General features: G+C 43.0%; 1 protein-coding gene across 4 annotated transcripts in view; it reads left to right on the top strand.

Moving 5' to 3' along the window:
- Positions 1-5,455: 5,455 nt before the first annotated feature.
- The window catches only part of htr4 (5-hydroxytryptamine receptor 4), a 142,975-nt gene continuing 122,837 nt past the window's right edge, over positions 5,456-25,593 (top strand). For 3 of the 4 annotated variants that reach the window (XM_084952654.1, XM_084952669.1, XM_084952677.1), the window contains exon 1: positions 5,766-5,937. The gene's annotated coding sequence lies outside the window, so the exon portion shown is untranslated. Of the gene's footprint in view, positions 5,707-5,765; positions 5,938-25,593 lie in introns of those variants that run through there. The other variant, XM_084952663.1, reaches the window with a different exon arrangement.

Raw genomic sequence — 25,593 nt, 5'->3', positions numbered from 1 at the left:
ACGAGACGCTTTCCTCCTAAAACAAGCTTCGCTGTCTCCTGACTGATGTTAAAGTTTTGGCTGTGAGATGACCGGGACGCATGCAGGTGCTCTCTTCTGGCTCCTTTACCTGCCTTCAGAGCTCATCATCCTGCTGCAAGCAGGTATAAATTGTTGTGATCTGCAAGAACAAAAGAGTTCAGAGGGATGGTGAGTGCTTACACCTGATGGACGTGCTTGTTTGTGCTACGAAGGATGCTCGGCGGGGCTAAAGCACAGTTAATAAAACCACCACAGAAAAACTTTGATTCGTATATCTGATGTTTAACAATTGTGTGAGCAGGATGTGTTTGTGACCAGCTTTAAGTCAACACAGCCCAGTTTGAGACCACAGAGCTCATTTCTCTGAGCGTAACTCCAGCTCTTCACATGCTGGCTCAGAGTGAGCAGACGATTGTGTCGGTATTGTTTCTTTGCTCATTCTCATCGTTTGCCATCTCCGCTGAAAAATAGTGGGTGGGACCTCGGCTCGGCCTCGGGCCATCTATCCAGCTGTCATGCACCAGACGCCACTTGTCAAATCTTGACAGACAGAGAAGGATGATCTTTGTCGCTAGGCTTTAGTGTTATTGTTTATTATAGTTTGGCCTGAAGGTGGAAATCATTGTCATGCAGTATCTGGAAAGTTTGACACATGAGAAAATGATGTGTGTCGTTGTAGAGGCCTGCGGGTCTGACATGATGTGCTTGTTGAGTTTTTCCTCCATTATTTGAAGGAATAAGAGACACCTGACAAGGTGCCCTCCTGGCACCTGCAGGGTGTCTTTGGGTGCCCTGCAGGTGAGCTGCTTCAGGCATTTCGACCTGGGAAGAGGCCCCGGAGCAGAGCTGGGACATGCATGATGCGTCTCTGCTGGTTTGGGGACATCTCAGTGTCCCCTGGAAGAGCTGGGTGGAGTGGCTGGAAGAAGGAGGCCTGAGCTTCAGATTTTTTATTATTATAATTCTAATGCATTCCCTGACACTAAAACCACATTTTGTCCCCATAAGTGACTGTTGGTCCCCACAAGTATAGTAACATGCCAATTTTCTGTCCACGCAAAGATGTCTAAACATTTATATACACACACATGATGCAGGAGCATCGTCCGTCCCTAGAAAATAACCTGATATTACAGAGTAGACTCAGTTTAAACCAACAGATCAGCATCTTGAGTCTTAAGAAAAGACTCACACAGTGAGTCTCATTGAATGTTAACGTCATCCAGCTGTGAATAAAGTTTAGCTTCACTGAGGTCAACACGTCATCAGTGTGGACACACACACACAGAGTTTGCTCTGTGACCATAAAGGATTCAAATATAAGAGATAAAACATAAAAATCTTTGTGTCGTTTCCTGGGGCTTATTTACATGAATGTTTTGATACTATGGTCTTCAGGTCCTTCTGTCTCTCTACTTGATCAGTTTTTATAGTTTTATGGTTTTACATGTTTTTTTTATTCCCATTTATTTGTGTATGTTTTTCATTTGGTAACTTTGAGGGGTTTGAAAGACCCCTATAAATAAAATGTATTATTCTTATTCTTATTGTTTTGTCTTGGCCCAAACCATCAGCAGACAGACGCTGTCTCTAAACGAGGTTTCAAAGGAGTTTTCTTTCTTTCTTCGTGTTTTTGTCCCCACTGTAATCGAGTGACGCTCACAGTGGTTGGTTGATTGGTGGGTTTACTCCGTGATGTTATCAGGTCTTCATCTCACACAACGAAGCACCTTGAGATGCTGTTCTGAGTCATTTTATATGCATACAACAGAAATAAACCGCGGCGGCCTCGCATCACTGACAAACCAAAGATACCACAGCTAAACCGGTTTCACTGCAGGACGTTGATCTGATTAGCTGCACAGAAATATATGGACATAATAAAAATATGTCACTGACACATCATCGACTTTAAATATTTATCTTATTACCCTATTTTATTATCCATCTCTGACACATGGAAGGAATTATTTTAAAAAGAAGGCCCGAACATCACAGTTAGAAAGTAATGATCCCATAAACAAGGCCGTAACACAGAGCTCTGGGCACCGTGGGCTGTCTGTGGGCCCCTTCTGTTCCTAATCTATCTTACCATCGTTTTGTTTTTATTTTTTAACAAATAATTAAAGCAACAGCTGTACAACAATCTGCAGGACTTAGGGGCCATAATGAACCGCTCATAGACCATATTTAATAAAAATCTACAACTGCGCAGTTTGAAATCCATTTTAACAACAACAACAACAACAACAATAATAATAATACAAAAAACTGGAGTTAAAACAATGGAAATAACCCATACATCAAAAATAATAAACAAGTTTACAGGATATGAAATCAGTAAGAGGTTAAAGTGGAGAGAGTCTATGTTAAAGAGCAGAGGGTTCATTATTTGGAGGTCAAATAATTCAAACGTTGTATATCTGAAACATTAACGAATGATGCTCACGTGCATTCCCCAGGTAATGCTGCCTGAAACGTTTTCTTGTTAATAAAGTCTCTGAGATCACATTTAAAGACATTTAAAATGAATAGAACTATCAATAAAAGAGTGTAAATAAAAGAATTATCATTGTGAAAGTTTCACTAACAATCCAAATGTATTTGTGTTGATGAACTGACTGTACAGCAATGTTCCCTCTAAGCTGCGCACGTGCGCAATTGCGCACTGCTGGCACGGTCTCTGCGCACAGGAAATCTGCGTTGCGCACAAAAAAAAATCTAACCTGAATTGAAATTAAAATTAAAACTTTAACAATTCTGTTTTGCAGTGTTAGTCAGTAAGTGACTGGCTGCTCCCGTATGGGATTAGAACGATGCCACCTTATCCCATAGTCCAGCCAATGATGCGATTCACAGTCATATATACGCAGCTAATCAACCTCGTTGACAGGCTATGACAGCGTCCTTATGTGTCGACAACGGTGTTTTAGCTAGCAAAGCGGCGTGGCTTATGTGGAGTGAAGCCACGTTAATGACAACGTGTACAACCATTGGAGATGTGAGCAGGACAGACGGAACAATTGATGGAAAAAGTGTGGACTTTATACCAGTTTTTAAATTGTGTTGATCGGCCACGTAAAACCAGAGTTATGATAAAAATATATGCAATGTTTGGTTTTATTCCTGAATGCTATCGTTGTTTATATTTACTGCGGGAAGAAATGGTAAAAACAGCGTTTTATAAGGAAAACGCTTGAAAGCACTCTCCACCTGTGAGCAACACCAAAACCAAAAAAACCCCACACCCTTTCCTATTGGTCGAAAAATGTACCATGTTGACCAATCAAAAAATGATATGGCAACATGGCTTTTCGTGTTTAGGAAGGGGGACGTTTTAGGAGTGATGGCTGTGTTTCAATGATGAGGATGTACACATCTTGGACAGGGAAGAACGCTGGTTTACGTGAAAAGGGAAATACCATCTCTGAATCGAGGAGGGGGTCTAAGGGTACATCTTTCGCCATCTTACAATGTTGTGATTGCAGCCATTCCCCAACTCTCTGTGAATGGTACTCATGGCCATTGATCAGTGGTCTTTGATCAGTGGGTTTTGGTCAGTGGTTGTTGATCAATGGTCATGAGTATTTGCATAATTAAGATTAAGGAACTAACCTCCCAGCCCATTGTTCCTTCAGTGGGCTGGTTTCAGTCATTATGCAAATGTACTGTTTATAAGAAACCTGCAGTCAGCTGAGACTGAAGAAGTCACTTGGATGAGTGACGAAACGTTTCTCCCACAAAACGCTACGTCCAGATGAACAGAATCAACCTTTGGAGATGTGAGAGATTTGCGACGTTTAGCGCAAATCTTGTGTAGTTATTGTGTAGTGTAGTCAATAGTTTTGTTGTGTGTGTCAGAACAATGAGGCGACTGCTGAATGTTACAGGTGTTACAGGAGTGATACATCTCCTGTTGTCAGGCCTGTTGTTCTCCTTTATCTCATAGTGGACAGAAATTATTTTTTGGAGTGGCACAAATAATTTGTGTGGCATCAAATTTGATGCAGAACAGCTGATTGCTCTGTAAATAGTTTGAAATGTTTATTTTCAGTTTAATGTTTATTAGGTAAACAGCTGCAAAAAACTTTGTTGTTTGCAAAACTCAGTAACTTTTTTGAAGAAGTAACTATAATTAGAACTATAACTATAATTAATTGCCCAACATTGGTCATTATATACTGTATTTTACAGACGGAGAGTTACAGGACTCTCTCCCAGACCACAGACTCATACTCATAATACAAGTCAGAGCTTTATTTAAAAAAGAAAGAAAGAAAGTTGTGTTTTCAAAATTGGAGTTCAAGTTATTTTTACTTCCAATAGTGTTAACATACTACACAGGTCATGAACAAGATTTTTTTTTCATTGTAAGTGGGGTAAAGCAGTTAATTAAAAGTAGTCTAACATAAATGTAAATTTATGTAATTTGATTATTTTAATAAACCATGTAACTCGGATGGATTTGATGCTGGCGTGACCACAGTGCACACGTCTAATGTCGCTCACAGTTGTCCAAGGGACCGCTCAGGGAGTTTGTGTGTTAAGATAAATGAAAAATTAGAGGGAACATTGCCGTACAGATACATTATGTTTTGTCAGTGATGTAGTAAGACATGAAAATGTTTATGAGAGGAGGCTGTACTAAGGCCTGCTGTTAAATAAAAGCCTCTGGTGACCTACAAACATTTCTCAGTGTTATTCTAATTAAGGCCCATTGTAATATGTAAAATGCTGTGGCCTCAGAAAGCCCTGCTGCACTCACAGCTGCTCCACCATACAGCAGGCTGAATGCTGTCTGATGCTCAGCTCTATGAAACGTTTATCGATCGCTGTGGATGCTAATTTGCATCATTTGTGGGGCTGAAAGTGACATCAGAGCCTCCACCTTTCTGTGGAACAAAGTTCAAAAAGCTCAGCCACCCGGTCGAATTATCGCCTCCACCCAGCAGGCTCTGTGTGCAAAAGTGACGTAAAATTTGGCTTCCGTCCACCGACGTCTTCAAGGTCAACTTCATCATAGATTGGTGGGGGGCTCTTTTAACTTAGAAACTACGAGCGTGTGCTGTGTGACGTCAGCATAGGTCAATCGACTGATCTGAGGGTCAAAGCGATAATAATGTTTTAAAACTGTGTTTCTGCCTTTGTTTATTTTGACCCCAGAAAGAGTTTGTTTAAAGTTGGTTCACAAACACTTTTTAAAGACTGTCCACAGACACAAAATAAGAAACATTACACTCTAATATTGACAGCGATCACATGGTAGTCGGTCCCACTATGACCCCTGACCCGTAAGGATCATGTTAGGTCAAGGTCAGGCTTGGTCTCTCTCGCCCGATCACGTCATCAGGAACGACCAAACGGATCACGTTTGTCAAGTGACGAAGGTGGGGGTGTGAGTGGGGGGCAGGCTTCCCTCGGCTGAGGCCTGAGGAGGAGGGACCAGAGCGCAGCGGGTGGAGCGGGTGGATGTTCTGAGTTCAGCTCCGGCTGCGCGCACTTCTCCAGCCTCCTCCTCGCCTCCTCCACCTGTCTGGCCCTTTCTCCGGCTCTCCGCGTCGGACGCGCATCGCCTTCTGCGCGTCCCCGCGGGTCTGCGCTCCTCGGTGCTCGTGGCTGTGAGCTCGGAGTGGAGCAGAGTGACCGTGGCTCGTGGGGATGTGGTGACATGCTCGCGCAGGAACGGTGAGTGAAACGTCTCGCTGTGTTCTGCCGTGACCTCCGCGCGCGCACGGAGGAAGCGCGCAGGGATGACGTGTGTGAGGGAGTCGGAGCTCTTTGGCCGTGGAGCGATGTCACGCTCAGATTTCTGCGAGTTTCCGTGTGAAACGCAGACGCGATCACGCAGCGGGGATTACTCACCTGTCTGCGGACACTGATCGGTAACGGACTGTGAGTGCAGCGGAACCGGATCCTGTAAGTTAGCGCGTCTGAACTGCGTGTCCCTGATTGTTGGTTCTGAGTGTGGGTCCGTTTGGATTCGCGTGATTTGGGGGAGTGTTGGGTTGATCCTGAGGTGACACATTCACCTGCTTCTACCTGCAGACTCTTCATGTTGAATGAGCAGAGGGTGTGAGGCAGTTTTTAAAGGACCCCCGTGTGCAGGCAGAGTCAGGCTCTTCCTTCACTCTTGTCAAACTTGGACTTGGCTGTTTTTCCTTCTGCGCACTCTGCTGTTATCGTCGTTATTGTGTAACGTTTATGGCTCTGCAGGGGATTGGCACGACTCGATCAAAGGTGCAGGTTTGGAGTGTTAGTGTCAGCTGCTGTGGCCTCGGTGTGACCGGGTTCCTCCTCGGGTCAGCGCAGAGCCGCTCAGACCGGCTGATTCCCTTCCTATTCCAGTGTTCAGCCTTTTCTCCTCATGGTGATTAGACTGTGTCATTTCCAGCGAAGAGTCTTCTCCTCACCAGCTCCTCTTCTTACTTTAAGCTTTGTTGGGAGGTTTTAGTCCATCAGAGGGCAGAGTGTAGACTCGCAGCAGCAGAGACCCTACCCACCTCATCCACATGTTTGCGCTCCAGCCGCTGCTCCTTCTCGCTGAGTGTTAGGTGTTTGAGCGAGTGTGCTCAAAGCATTGAGAGTCATGCTGTGGTGGTGGAAGTATGGCAGCTGATCTTTTCTGTGATATTCTGTAAGTTGTTGTGTTGTGTTAGGATAACTCGTAGAAGATGAACTTTGGCTCAAACTATACGCATATAGTGCGCTGATGATCTTAACACAATGCCGAGTGAGTAGAGCGAGTGTTGTCGGTGTCATTTCCCCGACTTGTACAGATGCTGTAACAGCTGCTGCAGTTAGTAGGAAGGACAGGTGTATGTACATTTATTTGACACTCTTACTGTCCTGTCTTACTCTTTTCTGTACTTTTACTCCTTTCATGTCAGAGTTCTTAATCCTGCAAATAAAAGCTTTGAATTGTTGTCTGATTTCTAATGTTAGAGAAAAGTCGTCACATTCAGACAAACGAGAGGAGTGCAACAATCTCGGCAAAGCTGGGAATAAGACCGCAGCTACAGATCCCCAGAAATATGTCAGTGCATGAAAAATAACAGCAGACATGACATCACATGGATATGCATACATTTAAAAACAGACGTTTTCACTGGGCCCTGCACTCAATAATTGTTTTATAATTCTTTGTCTGTTTTCACTGCCTTAAGGCACAATCAACCTACACAGGTTTCTATGGTTTCATCCTCTGCATTAAGCACATTGAGCTTGCTATTATGAAATGTGCTAAATAAATAAAATCGCCAGCAGCATTATATGTTTTTCACGTCACTATCGATAAATATAATGAAGTAAATTGATTATGTAAGTAAGTAAAGTAAGTAAGTTTCTGATAAATATAAAGGTTTCTTTTTACTGCTGGTTAAAAAGGTTTAAATCTTTATCTTCTGTCAGAAGTTGAACACGATAAAATGTAGAGCTGCATTTTAAAGAAAAATCAAAGACATAAAATAATGATTAATACAAAAAAGTCAAACTAAAATTGTTATTTTTGTGTGTCCAAATGTTTGAAATAGAGCCAAACAGGAAACACGTACTTATTTAAGAATCGTTCTCATGTAAATGAAGAAGAGCATGACACTGACACTCAGGTGTGGAGCAGCCCAAACATTAGCGCCTGTGCTCTTTCTCTGGCTCTGTCCCAGCCGCATGATTGGTTCAGCTCGGCGCTGTTCTCTTTGTCACCGGCTGTTTGTGCTGTCTGTCAGAACATGCATGGACGAGCTCTGTCCACTTTATATCGACTATGTTTCATGTCTCTATTACACGATAATGAATCTGATGGGTTTTTCTCCCAGCTCTGATGTTGGTTCACAAACACTTTATGAAGGCCCTTATGGAGGATAACACACAGGCTGTTAACAAATAAACATGCACGTGTGTGGTCATCTGAACAGTCTGCACATCTAAGTGGGAAAGTTAGTGAACGCACAACACTGTCCACGGTGGCTGCTGAAGCTCTGTGTCTGTACTGTGAGTGTGGCTAAAGTCTAAAGAAGAGCTTTAATGTGACCTATTTACCATCTGTGTGACCAGAATGACCAAATGCAATAGTCCAGCAGGTTGGATCAATAACTGGATCTCTCCCTCACACACACACACACACACACACACACACACACACACACACACACACACACACACACACACACACAGCATTTGCTGAGGATCTATAGCCGGCTGTCTCTGTGACGTGGTCACTGTCTGCCTCCACCTGTGCTGTAGCTTCACACCTGGCAGGCTGACAGCAGAGCTCTTATGAGCCTAGCTGCATAATTAATTGGATTTAAATCACACTTTTGATCAATTACAACATTTGCATGTTGATGAGATGTATTTTCAGCCTCCTGGGCTCTGGTGGCAGCGGTTACGTGTTTCATGTGTGAGACAGGAACAAACGCAGTAACTAAATCAGCTTCACTGTGAGGTGAGAAATCATAAAAGGCGCACAGTTGTTAATAGTAATGATGATTTACGATGCCAATAAAAGTGACTGTAATTAACTGTGAAACCTAAACTGTGGCCCTGCGATAGGAGCTGGGGGGCTTCCTCCATATGTTGTATCGTGGCTGTGACATTCATTAACCCAGCTGATGTGTTATCGCTCTGGCTGTTTATTGATATTCAAACCACTCGATGTCAAACGTCTTGTCAATTTTGCACAGTGAAAAAGAAACCTGGAGGATCTGCTCTACAGCAGATCTAAGAGCATCCCTTACTGTGTCTCGATGTACGCAGAGTAGAAGCAACAGTCATTAACAGACTTTGATTAGTCGATTCCTTAATAAGCAACTCCTTTTTATTAGAGGTGGTGATTATTGAAAGACCCAGCAGCTGTGGGAGGGGCCACCACTTTGACTCATTAAACTCATGTGGAGTTTATCATAAGCACAGCTACCCGCTGCATCCACAGTGTCGGGCTCCAGGACATGGAGTGGGTCTGTTTTCTTTCAGTTGAGTGGTTACGCTCCCTAAATTTATGTCTCAAAGCAACACAGCACATGAGATGCCACAACGCTGCTTTAAATAATGGAAACATTGAAAATACTCCCAAAGAAAAGAGCCCGGCTAAAACAAACAAAAGATGAAGAAGATCACGAGCCCTAAACTCGACCTGGAAACCAAAGAAGAAGAAACCAGAACAGTACTGTGGGTAACGCCCTCCACCACAGCATCAACAGAAACATGACGGTGCTGATGGAGATCATGTAGCAGGAGAGAAGGACCAAGGTGCCGTGCTTTTATACACATCCATCAAGCTTCAGCAACCAATCAGCACTTAGAACAAATCAAAGGAGAGAGAGAGAGAGAAAGAGCAGGTTAATATGGAGGACAACAAAAATCCCAGAAGACGATGAGTGGACCAACGTCCTGAGTATGATGGAGGTCAGCTGCTGGTGGCAGAACCTCCACCCAGACCTGCAGCAGTATTAACTATTAGCATCAGATTCAGTATTACAAACATCCAGTGCAGGTTAGGGTCAGTGTTGCACTCTCTGACAAATATATTCACAATGCACAATGACATACTGGTGTATGTCATTGTGCTCTAAATTTGCAGAAGAAACTAGAAGAAGTTGGACCATAAAGAGGCATTTTAAAGTCCAGTAACTGCACGATGTTTAGATTAGATTATATTAGATTAGATGAAACTTTATTAATCCCTCGGGTGGGTTCCTCCGGGAAATTCAGTTTCCAGTAGCACAGCATCGACAGAAGTTGCATGTTACAGATACAATAAGGGGAATGAGAGTAAGGATATAAGCATAAATATGCCATATAGACTTAGACTTAGAGACTTAGAGCTCTTTATTGTCATTGTGCAGTTTCTTGCACAGCGAAATTGGGTAGCTGAACCACAAAGGTGCTAAAGTAAGAAGAAGAGAAACCAATATACAACGAAGGCGGAAAATAATTAAATAAATAGAATAAAATAAAAAACAGTGTATATGTATACATATGTGAGTGGAACTATATACATGGTGTATGTGTAGGAAACATTGAAACAGACTGGGACCAAAATAATTGCACATGAGCCAAAACTATTGCACAGAACATGGCAAGACTGAGATATTGCACATAGATGATCAACAGCAGTGTCAGGGTGGATGTGTTGGGGAAGTCTTTACACACTCTTAGTTTGCATTAAGCGTTCTGACAGCCCACGGCCCACATATACACACATATACACACATATACACACACAGGGCTCAGTTTTGGGTCCATTTTTATTTTATTTTTACATGCTTCCTTTAGCTGGCATTATTCAATCTTTTAGTAACATTTCGTATGATTTATATGCTGATGATTCAACTGCATATGTCCTCAGCCTCATCAGCTGCATAGGCTGTCCACCCTAGTCCAGTGTTTAACTCTGATTGTTTTTCAAACAGTTACCTTGTTTTAAACACAAATAAGACCGAGAACATGATTGTAGCTCCTCCTGAACTACATTCAAAAATCAGTCAGGTTCTTGCCTCTTTCTGTCCTTCTGCCAAGTCAAATATTCGAAATCTTGGAGTAATATTTGATTCTTCTCTGGGCCTTGACTCACATGTAAAATCTTTTCTCGTTCCTGTTTCTTTCATTTAAGGACATTTCTAAACTGCGACATATGATCTCCTTAGCTGAACTGGAAAAAATTGTTCATGCATTTGTGTCATCGCCTTTAGATTATTGTAATGCCCTGTTTACCAGCTTGGACAAATCATCTCTTTCTCACCTCCAAGCTATACAAAATGCAGCGGCCAGGCTACTGACACGTTCTAGCAAGCAAGCTCACATTACTCCTATTTTATAATTTTTTTACATTGGCTAGCAATAGATTTTAGAATTTGTTTTAAATTCTTGTTTTAACACACAGAGCACTGAATGGCCAGGCCCCATATTATTTATCCAAGCTTCTTACAAAATACACTGCTGCTCGTTGTCTTCGCTCACAGACTCAGAGTTTCTTGGTTGTTCCCCGTACACAACTGAAGACAGAGCCTTTCAGTCTGTGGCACCAAGGCTGTGGAGCAGTCTACCACCACAACTATGTTTGGTTGACTCTGTGGAATCCTTTAAAGAACAGTTATAAACTTTTCTATTTAAAAAAGCCTTCTGTTGATCAATGCGTTTTACTTTTTTTTTTTTTTTTACATTTTTTAAAATTTTTTACATTTAACCTTTTGTGTTGTTTATGTTGTCTATTTATTACTTTTTTATTATTTATTTATTTATTTTTATCCTTCGTGTACAGCACTTTGTGACTGCTGTGATGGGTCAGCCAGGGTCTCTTACACAGACAGCGTCATCCTCACAGAGGGTCACTCCTGACCAGAGCCTGCTGCAACCAACTGCACTTTAAGGGACCGAGCAGAGCACCCGCACACTGCGCCACAGCCTGACACACTTCAGTCAAAGAAGGAAATGTCAAACCTGAAGCTCCTAAACTTGTTTCATGGGGAAACACAGGAGCACAAAGATGTGCGTGGATGCAGAGCGCGATGGGGATCGAGTGGAAGATTGATAAAATCCTGTAAAGGTTGTTGTAAAGACAGCGCTTCACTTCCTGTTTGCTACAGATTCTTTTAATGTGGTTGGCGGCAGGAGAGGTCACGCTCATTTCAAATTAAAAAAAGACAAAAACTCGAGAAAGTTATTTGGCTGTTTGTGTTTCCACAAAATATCCAAAAATGGTGTAAAGAAAAAAGCTTTCCCATGTTGTTAGTCCCATTGTGTGCAGTGTGTAGGGTATTATTGTCATGACCTGTTAAACTGTTGTGCATTCAGAGGTAACAAAAGGACAATTAGAAACAAAAACTGGCAGAAGGAGGTGGATAATAAAGAGGCATAATGAAGCAAGCAGGGTTAAAGAGAGAGTCACACAGAGACAGAGAGGCGGTGAGGGAGACAATTGGGGTAGCTAGAGTTCACGAAAAATACAAAAGGGGACACGTATGTGAAAGAAAAAGAGCATGAAGGGCAGGAGAGGTGATGCCGGGGGCAGGAGCAGGGGCGGGGAGGTGCACTGTGGGAGACAGAGGGTATTTATTTTAGGTTAACCTCAGACACTCCGCTCAACAGCCTCACTCACACTGCGAGACGCTTCATGACAACCAGCTTGTCATGCTGCTGTGCGTGTGTACTGTATATGGTTCTTATTTATTACATTGTTGTTATGATTGTATTATTCTTGTGTGGCTCGTTTTCTGGGTGTCGTGCCTGACTCACACGAACACGTTTCTTCTGATGAACGCACCGGGAGCAGCGAGGGATCGAACCGCCAACCTTCTGATTCCTGAGTCTCAGTATAATGAATCCAGCTGCTGGATGAATAAAAGGACTTGTGAATGCGGGTTAGTTGGACGTTGCTCTTCGGCGTGTTCTCCTTTAGTATTCAGGAGGCTAACCTCACTGAATCAGTCTCTCTGTTCATGTTACAGCTCTGCAGAGACATAAATCTTAAAGTTCAAGCTCAGGGATGGTGTCAGAGAATAAAAGCGGACGACTTTGAGGAGGAGGCCTTTGGCTCGCGTTGCTGATCAGTGAAAGAAATAAAGTGTGACAGAGAGGATCCCTGCAGGATGCAATGGGCGACTCTGAGTGTCCTCTGTGTTGGCGTGCTGCACAGCTGCATGAGTTCAGGTACTCGAAGTCTTTATGTGGACTGATTTAATGCTCCGAGCTGTTTTATTCTGATCTGTGCTCCGTTTTATTGATCTTTTTGTTCAGTTATCACACGTGGAGGTGAACTCAGTGAGCTGGTACACTCTAAGTCAGTCCAGATAAGAAAGTCAGCAAAATTCCCCAAATGTGAGAAAGTAAATGTCATCTCTCATCATTTATGCATCAGGCTGCTCCAGTCTGCATTCACCTTCAATAAGACTCAGGCCATTTGTTCCAGCTGAAGCACACAGGAAGACTCCGGGGTCTCTTTGCTTTCCTGCATCGCTGTTTCACCTTAGAGTCGTTGCTGCTGACGCGTGTCTGTGCCGGATCTGCACATGTTAAGTGCTTTTTTTGGGAGAGCCTGAGGTGGATGCTTTTTGAGTAGCATGATATAATTCTGCTTCTGTTGGATTTACACTGTCCTTGCCGTCTTTGAATGTGGAGGAAAGAAAGTCGTAGCGCTTGTTGTCATTTTTAGGGAGTGGGCGGAGACTCTGAGGGACTTGTTCCTGTCCACTTTAATGATGCCGCAGGAGCTTCAGAGCTGTCATTCCTTTGTTTGGTTCAAAAGCCTTTAAGTCCTTTTTACATCATTGAACAGGTGTGTATGTGATTTTAAAAAGCAGCTGTTGTTGCAGATTTAACATCTTTAATTTTGACTCTTTTTCTCTTTTCTGATTTGATTCTTTAGTCTTTGTTTTTGCTTGTGTTTCAATGCTGCTGTCTTTGACTCAGATATTCTGATACTGTTGTTCAGCAGTGGTAAAGGTTTACTTGAGGGCATGCTGCTCCGGTCATTGATGAACTAGGACTGTGAGTGCACCGAGGGTGATTTAGGATGCTCACTGGTTCCTGAGCGCTGATTGTGATTTCACAGGTGCACAGACCCTGCCGCTCATTCTCATTTAAAGTTGCATGTACTGATTTAATGTGCTCACATCATTATTAGCCTGTCCTGTTTCTGTAAAGCGTCTTTAGCTGTGAGTCAGAAACGACTGCCTGAGACACCATCGTGTTTCCTAAAGCGAGGTTTGAGAGCAGCTTCCTCCTGTCACGTATGCGGTGATGTGATCCACACTCCATTTCTGTTCTCTCAGGACAGCGAGCTGAGATTCACCCCAAAAACCAAGCAGAGCAGAGCAAAATGGATCTCAAGTGGGGGTGGAGGCTGCGTAGTGTAGGAGTCTGGAGCAACGCTGAGCAACAGAGAAGCTGGAAGTTCGGTCAAGGATGTTATCACACAGTCAGCTGCTGTTTGCTGTTTTCTTTTCAAAGCAGCTTCAATGAATTCCTGCAGGAAACGTAAAAAATTCAAACTATGTGACACAGCAGCAGCACCGGAAGCTAAAAACTGACATATTTGGTGTAAACTGAGCCGACGGTTTACTCAGAGGCTCTAAAAAAGCCAGGAGTCAAGCGCTGAGCTTCACGCTATTTATTTGTCACAAACATCCGAGCCTTTTGTGAGAGATGATGTGAGTGATGAGATGGTTGTACTGTAGCCTGTTTAAATGTGTGCGAGGAGCCGCTGTTTAAACTCCTCCCTGACAACTGTTTATAACCGCCGGGTCTTACTGGCAGAAAGAGGGCAGCATCCGGGGGGCAAGAGCAGCTATTTCAGCATCTTCCTCTTCTCGTGGACAGCATAGAGGAAAACGTAGAGATGCTGCAACTAAATTTCAGAGTTGGTGCACGTAAAGATGGAAATGAAATGTAGATCTGTTTTCCTGTGAGTTATGTGGCTGTGCAAAACCCCAAAAGCTTAAACCTGCACAGGTAGCCTGATGAAATCACAACCTGATGAGCACAAACATTAATCTTGAGGCTGTCACACAGCCACATGCAGAGTTTCCGTGTTAAAAGCTGAGTTTGGTGTATTGTGCAGCGCCGTGCTCTCCGGGGCTTTCTCATTTCACATTTGGCTTTGAGAGTGAGGAAGAAGCTGCTGCTGTCTAATAAATAGTTTGGAAGGGAACATGAGAAAAGAGAAGCCTGGAGCGGGGCATGTTTACACGATGGCATGAGTGTGTGTGTGTGTGTGTGCACACACACATACGAGTGACGCTACTGGAAACATCATGGTGTATAGCAGTGATCAGCGAGGACAGTGTTTACCGTCACATTCTAAGGGCAGTATACAAACAGGATGAAGCAACGACACAACAAAGTCGACCTTAATGATAATCTGCATTTACAGATATCATATTGGTTTTTAATAATCCTGCCTTTTTGTCAGGTGGCGTTACACACAGTGACCTGAAATTGTCACATGGTCACATGATACTGTTTCCAATAGAAGCAATGGGATTAAGATCAAGAGTCTATAATCATATGCTGGTGCTGGTTTTCCACTGGAGTTCTTCCTCCCGACAGTCGCCAAATGCTGGAGTCATCTTTAATAATTCCAGTTTTACCTTTTATGACATCACAGGTGACCTTTTTCATGAACTGACCCACATAAATCAAAGCAAACAGAATCAAATGGCAGGGCTGCTCAGATCAACGATTCAGATTTTATCTGCACAACGTTTCATGCATGTCGGCGAGGTTCGAAGAGCTTCACACATTATTCACAAGCTGATAAGACTTAAGGAGAAATCCTGAAAAAACATCAATATGTGACCGTTCAAACACAAAATATCAGTGAATTAAATAAGTACGGTAAGAGCCAATAAAGAAAAAACATGTACCGCCGTTACGTATTTAAAATACAAAATATGAGTAACTGTATTCCGTTACAGTTACCGTTTAAAAAGGTGGTATTTAGAATACAGTTACTTTGTTGAAATAAATGGATTACACGGCAGTATTTTCCTGTTTCATATTGTGGTGGGTCAGGACTGTTTGGGTTTTGTTTGACAGCTATGTTCTGTTGTTCCAGGAGGCAGTGTTACAGTTGCCATGGTTACAGGGCGACACGCTCTCTCTCCGACTGTGTGTTTCCTGGGTGAGAGAGCGCCTTTTTGTTGTTGTTGTGCTAAGCTAATCCGGTCGTTAAGTGATGACGTGACAAATCCTACTAAAGTAGTCTGCGTTTAATATGGCTTTTGTGTTGTTAACATGTTTAATGCTTTGTATTTTCTTCTATTTAATCTCAAAAAGGTCCTAAAACAGTCAGTGATCACTGTTGACCTCCCTCGGCTTTTATTACCGCTAATCATTTATTTAAGCTCAGTTTTTAAAACCTTAGGATGTAACTACAGCCCAGCCCATGCAGCAGTATATGAATGACTAACCTCGTATTATGGATGGATTATCTCAGTTGTTCTCGTGGCTGAAGTTTGGTCCTTTTACAGCATCCTGCCATGCGATTACATTTGTTCCTGACCACCGAGAACACACTCACGTTAACTTTTATCGAGTGGGAAAAAAGTTAGCTTGTTTATATTATGCTAACATAGCTGTGTCGCTAGCGGTCACGTAGCACATCATTATATACCAGCTAGCCAAACTTCAGTAACCCTACAAACGTCACTGCTGTTTAGTTTTCTGTCTTATGTTGGAAGTGATAGCAGAGCTGTATGTTTGAATTTGTTTCCAAAATCCCGCAGTCAGGACATGCTATATTGTATTTAGATAGAAGCTAGCGAGCTAACTTCCTGCTAACTTCTAACTCCGTTAAATGTCATAAATTCCGTTTTCATGGATGCCTGGATGTTAAACTCAATTGTTACACCTGGTAGAGCAGAACGCTGATCATTTTATTAAAGATGAAAGACTTTAGACAGTTTTTCAACTCTCAGTAATGCCATAGTGATCGTTTGATATATGGACCTGCAGCGGAGTTTAGGCCCAGACACGGCTAGTGACGTCAGACTTAAAAACCGGATAGGCAGAATGCTACAGGCATAGCCCTAAAGAATGTAGCCTCATGGGCAGTGTAGTCCGTGCTGCAGAGAGAATGGACTGCCATACCCGTTATGTGTCTGTGAGCGCGAGGAGGGAGAAAAAGGAGAGTGGGAAAGTACGAGTTGTCATCGAGCAGAAACGGGAGCTGGAAGCATCTAAATATAATAATAACCACTGCAGCCAAGAAGAGTGCCTGACGAGCCCAGTTGTAAGTAAGCTATTAAGACTCGACTGAACACCGTGTTCATGTTTTCCTCTGAAACAATAAGTTCCGTTGGAGCAGTCTTTCAACACCTCTCTCTGTCTCAAACTTGACCCAGACAACAAAGTAAAGCTATTTTTCGGCTACGAGCCCAACACGGAGCCCGAGCCAGAGGTCCCTTTACTACGGTTCGGAGCCGCGGACCTTCAGTAATAGTAATAAATCACACAGCAATAGTACATTCATGTAGTTGTAAAAAGCATGATATTAAGTAATCCAAAGTATTCAGAATACGTTACTCTCATTGAGTAACGTAATGGAATACATTACAAAATACATTTTGGGGCATGTATTCTGTAATCTGTAGTGGAATACATTTTAAAAGTAACCTTCCCAAAACTGAGAATAAATGAATGAAATTCACTAAAAACCAATTACATCATAAAATAGAATAAAATGTGAGTGAGTGAGTGAGTAGATAAAATGATGCAGGGTCGGGTTCAAATCATGAAGCAACGATTAAAATATCTGTTATGTTAAAGAAGGTAATAAAGTAAGAAACTGGGCTGGAGAGGAGAGGTGGTGTCTGAGCTGTGTCTCTGTGGAAGCAGCGAGGCCCTGGCCATGTCTGAAGCTGTAAAGTTGAAATTGTTCAGCTGGTCTTTGATTTGTTCCCCTAAACAAAAACATCTGGATTCATGCATGGCTGAAACATCTGGCCTGTCGCGTTCAGGTGTGTTGGAATGGAAGAGAGGACCAATTGCAGGACTCTCAGGCTAGTTGAGAGCAAGCACGGTGTTTATTATAAGGACAGGATGAACTGAACTGAGTGACTGAGCTGGACTGGAAACACACACGAGGTATCGACGATGATGAGACAAAGAAGTTAGGGAAACTCAGGGCTGAAATACACTGGATAATGGTGATGAATGGAAACACGTGAGAACACAGCTGAACTAAAGACACAGGAAGTAGAACTGAACATAGTGCACAGAGAAAAAAGGCCAACACAGTAAAACACGGGGTCAACGACCCAGGAAGCCTGATACAGCCGAGTCTCTGCAGTCTTAATAAATGTCCTAAAATAACAAAACCTTGTAACATCTGCACAAACAGCAGCTGACATCATCCACTCAATACAGCATGAATTCATTGGGTTTATTTCTTTATGGATGTAGTTGTCTTAGTCTGGATTTAAAAACCTCCTTAAGCTCAGTTACAAACATCACAAATTCACTTTCAGGGAGGTTACAGTGTGCTGCCCAAACTACTGTACCCTAAAGCTTTTCTTCATTTAGATCAGGAAAACCAAAGGAGAGAGAAGACGGCATGACCGCAGAGGACAGACAGGTGAGGAGGAATGCAGGTATACCTGGGAACGGAGCTGGGACCCTGTCCATGCTGTAACTGACAGCCTGTGGCGAGCTGTGGATGCTCGCTGGGATCAGGAGAAATATTTTAGTTTGTGGCGATCAGAAGCTGGACTCAGCGACCACCAACACAGACGGTGAGAGTCTGTGTGTGCTGAGACAGCGAGGCCCGTCTGCTGTTCCCCTGGCCCGAATGTGGCATCCATCCAGGATTTGAATTTCATGGACACTTCTGTGTGTGACGGCGTTTTAAACTGGAGGATCTAACTGTTAACAGTCTCTCTGTGAACACTTTTTAAAAGCAACCGCTGAAAATAGACCACGGGCTGTGTGTTATTTAAATATAGATGTGTGTGACATTGACAGAGACATCAGAATCTCAGCTCAAAGCCCACAAAACCATTTCCATGAGCAGCAAACAGCTGAAACACGAAACAATTAAAGAACCAGTAAACACATCCTGCACTAAGACATAAACACAAGGTGCAGATTCCCCCGCTCTCCGCCAACATCTCACAGACTCGTGAGATGTTCCCTCACATTTTAAATTTCCCTGAACCAAAATTAGGCATCACGTTTCAAACATTAGCACGAAATCTGTCTCACCTTTTGTTGTCTTGCTTCTAAAAACTCCACCGTGATAAAACCACACTTCCTGCACAGTGTGCTTAACGAGCAGTTTCCCATCACTTCTTTACGCAGCAGTCTGCCTTGTGTACAATGTGGTCGTCTGCTTTTTGATCTGAGAAAACTCAGCGAAGGAAACCTAGTTTCTGCTATTCAGTACTTTCAGCTTTCACAGATGGAGACAAATTGTTGTATACTGCGGTGCAGTGAGGTCATAAATGATGGGTGTGGTCAACGGCAGCACTTGGGGAGGCTGTGGAGTTTAAACGATGCTCAGCAGCAGCAGCCTGAACACGGATACAGGCAGGATGGATCCATGCTTTAAACTCGTCAGACCAGGAGACGCTTCCCCAGCTTATGTTGTCCAGGTTTGAGAGTCTGTGTGAGCCGTAGCCTCAGTTTCCTGTTCTTACTGACAGCAGTGACACCGGTGTGGTCAGCCAGTCATTTCCTTCCACAGGGATGCTGCTGGCTGGATATTTCCTCTGAGCTCAGAGATGGTTGGAGATCAGTGTGTGAAACACTCAGACCAACAACCATGCCATATTCTTTCTTCATCTTTCTGATGCTCAGTCTGAACTTCAGCAGCTCGTCTTCACCGCTGAGCTGCTGCCACGTGAATATCTTATCACATTATTCTTATTATTGACATTACAGGTTCTGTAATCTGAAAATAAAACCCAATAAAATTGACATTATTTTTATTATCTGATCAGCTCTAGAATAAGAGCTGATTTTCAGGAATAGAGGGAATAAATGCATATTTGTATTAGCATTGAAGGTGATCAGTGGATTGTTCCCAGACTTCATGAAATTGTTTGCTGGGTTGTGTGCTCTGATTATTCTGTAGCATATGTTTGCCCACCTGCTGGGCCATGAAGAACCTGATTGCTTTCTGGTTTTGTCTTGCTATTAATCCCACATATGATATTCTGTAAGGTCGGTGCAACAGCCTGGAGGGAAAACTTCTTTAAAGCTGCAGCTGCAGTCACTTTTCTCCACCTAACGCCTCTTTGCTATGTCCTGGTTTGGAGCAAGCTGACCTCCACGGCGGGCACAGGTTCAATCCGACTCCACCTGCCTTATTCCTCATCGAACCCTCCAGCTCTGAGCAGAAACTCTTTCTGAGTGTGCCAAAGGCTGGAGAGGCGAGGGAGATGTGTGCTCGACCCACGTGCTCAGAGTCATTGAAGGCCTCGTTCTGTTGTTTTTCTTATGTGTGGAAATAAATAATCCATCACAATGGAAAACAAGAGGAGCATTTACCCTCTTTGGGTCACTGAAGATGTTTGAGTAACAGATGAGATTGCTTTGGACTTTCTGATTGTAAGTGGGAGCAGCTGGGGCCCGTGTACTTGTCAGAGTCTGCACTGATCTGCTGGCACTTTGTCACAGATGAGCTCGTTGGTGTTGGTCTCTTTCAGCTCAAGTGGAGATTCAGTCACACCACAGGTGATGGAAATGGAAAGGGCAAGGCGAGTGGCGAGCTGAGCTAGTTTGGATACATTTGGGCAAAAAAGAAATCCAGCGAAGGCAAACAGGAAAAAAGAAAGAGAACTTTGATGGAGAGACAATGGATCCATAACAGATGGATCGATTAGCTGCACTTTGCCTGGAAGACACATCCATGCGTCCACATGTTCACTGCCTGGACTTCTATTCCGTGGGAGCGAAACCTGCCTCTTCCAGACTGTTAGAGGAGAGATGTGGCTAGGGGATAGCCTGTCCCTGAGCTCCGCAGGAGCCAGGAAAGGAGACGGAGCTGGTGAAATGCCAACATCAGTCTGTGAACAAGCATCTGCAAACTGCGCGACTGTTTACTTTAGGTTGGGAGCTTGGTGCGAACTCATTGGTTTATCCTGGCAGTGCCGCGTGAGCAGTCAATAACAGGCGGCTGAGGTGGCACCAATAAGACCCGAGGACCTGACTCCACGGAAAAACACACACAACGGCGTGTCGTTAGCGTAATGCACTCAGCCTGAACTCTCGCACAGAGACTGAAGCAGACACGATAACCTGGAATCAGTCTTGTTGTTGTTGTGAACAGGTTAGCATGACGGCACGCTGATGATGCGCTCATCCCTCAGAGAGGAGAACATCTACAGCTTTGTCTGTGATTTGGAAATGTAAGGTTTCTGTGTCAGCTTTTTTTTTTAATTGCTCATGGACTGAGCTTCAAGATCACTTCCCTTTTTGACAGCAGTCATTTAACTCAATTTCCTCTAAATTTGTGGTATATAAAAAAGAGCAGCTGAGCAGCAGGTAAAATACAAGCTTTGTGGGATGTGAGCAGCTGCTGGGCTCAGAGCATTGTTCCGTGCAGCTACAAACGAGTTTCCAAACATCCAATCTGTTTCCTGTTGCCATTTCTTCATTGCATGAAGAGCTTTGATTGATCTGTTGATTTAGGAACTGAGGCAAGTTAGTGGTAACCTGGACTTAACATGAGACCCGACTGCAGCCAAAACTGAAACTAATCTGTACTTGGCACACCTCGGCATAGACTGAGGTCCCACCCAGGTTGGATGTTCAGCTAAATGGTTGGATGGATGTCCACATTAAGAATACTGCACCCATGCAGAGTGGACATAGCAGCATCCATTACATGGTGGATTCCTCGCAGCATTCCCATCTGCATGCATTGGACTGAGGCACCCTGTAAGCGGCACTATTAGGAGATGATTTAGGAGAACATGGTTCCCACCGCATGCTGCTCCCCAGGAGATCAAACTGTCATCTGCTAATATATTAGCATGAATATGAATGTTGTGATGTCACAGTGGGATATGTGTGACCTGGCAGATGTTTTAGGTCATAAAAAATAAAAAATGCTCAATTCTTTCCAAATAAAAATCATTACTGGTGAGAAACTGAAGGGAGGGAACTTCCTGTTATTTACATCCCGTGAAGCTATGTCCTCTTTTAAAATTAGTTTATGGTTCCCTCAGTGACCACGGGGCAGTATGTGGATTTATTGGTGTTTATTTATGGATTTTTTACGAGCAAATAATTTCAAAGCAGACGAGGCAATAAAAAGACTTTGTCTGGAAAAGCAAAGAGTGCTGACTAAACTGAGAGATCTTCCATAAGTAAAGTGTTTTTCGATGATGCAGCAGAAAATGTGACCTAAATCATTTCCTGATTGGAAAGCTATGCTGATGATTAAATAAAATCTGTGAATCCTCGGAGCACAAACGGTCCATGACAGGAAGCCTTTTTTTCTAATTGAAGAGAAATTCATCTCACAAGTTCAATCAAGTGCACCTGACGCACACTTCCACGGTGGCTCAGGCGTCTGCGGGGATAATCCAAGCGCTCCTCAAGTGCCTCTTCAGTCTGAAACAATTTTCTAATGAATGTGCAAAGAGATCAGCGTGGTTAGGTCCTGGGGTGACGGCAGTGCTCTAACCTGAGAGCAGAGCCATGCTGAACATGTGAATGTAGGGATTGATTAGAGGACTCCCAGCAGTATTATTTTTTAAATCCAGTTCATTTTGTCAGATAATCTTGAGCTTGTGATGTCAGAGCTGCTCTCTATTTCATGTTTAAAGTTCATTTGAATGTTGCACTTTATAATATTCAGAATAATAAAGTTTATTTGTATAGAACCAGAATCACGAGGAGAATAGATGTGCGTCACATTAACATAGACAGACACGTAAACGTGATCTATGAATGGATTCACTTCCACGTCTGTGATTTAAGTATGGAAGTGTAGTACTATCACTAGTAGTTCCTCCAGAGAGGGCAGCTGTTTCCCCTCAGAAAACACAGAGACATGTACAAACTGAGGTTTAAATTGTAGTTTGGGACTCACTCAGTGAGGCGTCGCTCTGCCATCATGAAGTCTAATCGTGCCTGAATTATCTAGCAGTTATGCTTCTCAAGAAGCTCGTTAATGAACGATCAGGATGAGATGCACAGAGATGATCAGATATGATGATTAAAATCAGGGATGGTTTCTTCCTGCAGTGAATTTGAAAGTTTCCATCTAATGGTCAAAGTGTTTTTGTTATCAGAAGCACGCAGTGGAGGAGGCTGGCTTCAATATGTTTGATTTTATTATCCTCCTGCAGGCAGATATTAAACTGTGTCACCATGCCTTCAGTAAGAAGCAGGCAGGAAGTGTGTGTGTCTGTATGTCTCACTGTCAGAGTGTGGATGCATGAGATCTGTTATGTGTGAAGTTGTGCAGTCTTGCTGTTGTGCTGCTGTTTCCTCGATCATGCACGTTCATGCACAGAGCTTTGAATTCTGAGCAGCAAAGTCTGCGTTCAGAGCTTGAAGCGTGTTCACGTACTGTTGACCTTTGTGTATCACGCTGATTTATTTAGTCTTTCGCTCGCTGCTTTGGTTTAGACTCTGAAAATAATTCGGCTGTCATCGGGAAAGACGGTTTGGTTAAAATCCCACCACGGCGGTGAATGAGCCACGGCAGCTGCTTTGACAAGGCAGATTTTTATTTCTGTAAAAACCTGTGAACATGAGGAAATACAGTTTTTCCTTGTTCGTTACTCTCAAGTGCAGATAATCTTTGTACTTCTGTCCCTATCTGGTAATAGGGCTGGGCGATATGGCCTAAAATTCATATCGCGATATAATTTGAAGCATGTGCGGTAACGATATATATCACGATATATTCTTTTCTTCTGTATAACGTATTTGCCACACTACAAGGCACACTTAAAATCCTTTAATTTTCTCAAAAATCGAGAGTGTGCCTTGTGTATGAATTCTGGTTGTGCTTACTGACCTCGAACCGATTTTGGCGTGCAGAAATCTGTTAAAAAATGTTTTAGTACAACTTTGGTAAGCCGCACTTCTTGATGGATCGTCAGAGCATTACAGCTGCCGTAGTGAGGAGCTTCGTGGAGTAATCTGAGTCCAAAACTCCGTCCACTTCAGGTCCCAAAGTCAAACGAACATGGTCTAAATTCTTTCATCTTTAATAAAATCATCAGCGTTGCTGCTTTATCGGGTGTAACAATTAAGTTTTACATCCAGCCATCCATGAAAACAGAATTTATTAAATTTAACGGAGTTAGAAGTTAACAGGAAGTTAGCTCGCTAGTTTACACCTAAACATTTCATACCATGTCCTGACTGAGAGATTTTTGTAACTAATTAAAACGTACAGCTCTGCTATCACTTCCAACATAAATGAAGACAGAAAACTAAACACACAGCTGTGTTAGCATAACATTAACACAGTGAAGCTGGAGGATGAACGGCAACTTTTTTTCCACTTGATAAAAGTTAACGTGAGGGATTCTGGTGGTCAGGGACAAATGCAATCGCATAGCAGGATGCTATACACGGGCCAAACTTCAGTCAGGAGAACAACTGAGATTATTCATCCACAATACAAGGTTAGTTATTAATATACTGCAACAACATGGGAATAGAACAGCTGCGAGAGAATTCAACATTAATGAATCAATATTATGGAAATGGAGGAAGCGCAGTTTTTGGCTTTCCCCATATTTCAAAAGTGCTTCATCTCTTTGCTATGACTGTCGCCCGCCATAATTTGCAGATGATAATGGTTGTAGCCGCTGCGATGCTTTCGACCAAAACAGGCGGAGCTTGATGACATCATCAACATGCGCTATCGCGATAGAGCGATATAGTCAAAATCTCTATCATTGGCCAAATTTATATAGTTTCTATCGTATATCGTTTATATTGCCCGCCCCTATCTGGTAACACCAATTATTGTCCTTCAGGTTTCTGCCTCCATAGTGCTGCAACTGGTTACTGCGATGAGTTTGCACTGTGGGAAAGTGCTTTTGTCATAATTTCTTCAAACTGTAGGTAATCGATAAATGGAGCTCCAGTTCAGTAACAAAGAGGCAAATCCCAACATTTCATCCAAACTAAAGTTATGGACGTGTTGAACATAAGAGTCTCTGACATTTACCTGAGCAGGTTGGACTCTTAGTTATGCAAACTTTGCTCTGCTCTGGAGGCATAAAAAATCTCACTGGTGCAGTTACGTCTCAGTGGGTGGAACAAAAGAAATGAATCTGAAGTTTGGAAAGGTCAGAATCACCCTGTTTATCGAAGGCTCTGAAGCTGATCCCAGTATTTGTCCTCTGTGGTGGGAGCTCAGAGCTGGTCGGTATCCTCGCTCTGCGTTTCTGCTTTTGCGTTTGATGACCCGTTGAGCGATGCCTCGTTACTGCCACGCTGAAACGAGTCAGCCTGTGGGCTGATGAGTTGATGTAATGACTTCTATTTTCAGCTGAGACCCCACTGAGGCAGCTCTGTTTTGAAGGCCGGTTCTTCCTACACACATTTGAATTTGTTCCGTTTGTGGCACAAAAAGCCATTGTGCTGTTTAAAATGGGGACGGTTAAATTTATTCATGCTCTGCACTGTGTGTCGACACAAACTGCGGCGCCTAAATGACGGCTTCCTGTGACCTGCAGTATAACTGCAAACATCAAAGCCCCGCTTTATGATGTTAACAGTAGTTGTGTTTATATATGATGTGGGTTTATTGATCTCTGTCTTTAAGTTAGTAATAAATCAGAGGTTCATACACACAAACAGGCTATTTCAGCCACGCTGCAGCTCTACACTCTCAGAAATAGGGGTACCAAAGTGTACCAAAAAGGGTACAAATGCTTGTCGCTGGGGGTGTTCCTTTTTGAGGGACATTTCTGTACCCTTTAGGCTTGGTACATTTTTGTACCTTATGAAGTTGTACCATCTGAAGTACAATCATGTACTTTCCTAAGACATAAATGTACCTTCAAACTATAGTACAGAAATGTTCCCTTGAAAAGGGTACAATAGGGTACCTATGAGGGTACCCCCCCAGCGACAACCTATTTCGTACCTAAAGAGACAAAA

This window comes from Perissodus microlepis, chromosome 2, assembly GCF_051167445.1.
Source record: "Perissodus microlepis isolate ML-2025 ecotype Zambia chromosome 2, ASM5116744v1, whole genome shotgun sequence".
NCBI lineage: Eukaryota > Metazoa > Chordata > Actinopteri > Cichliformes > Cichlidae > Perissodus > Perissodus microlepis.
The sequence above is the reverse complement of the archived record's forward strand: the minus strand, read 5'-3'. Positions and strand labels throughout refer to the sequence as shown.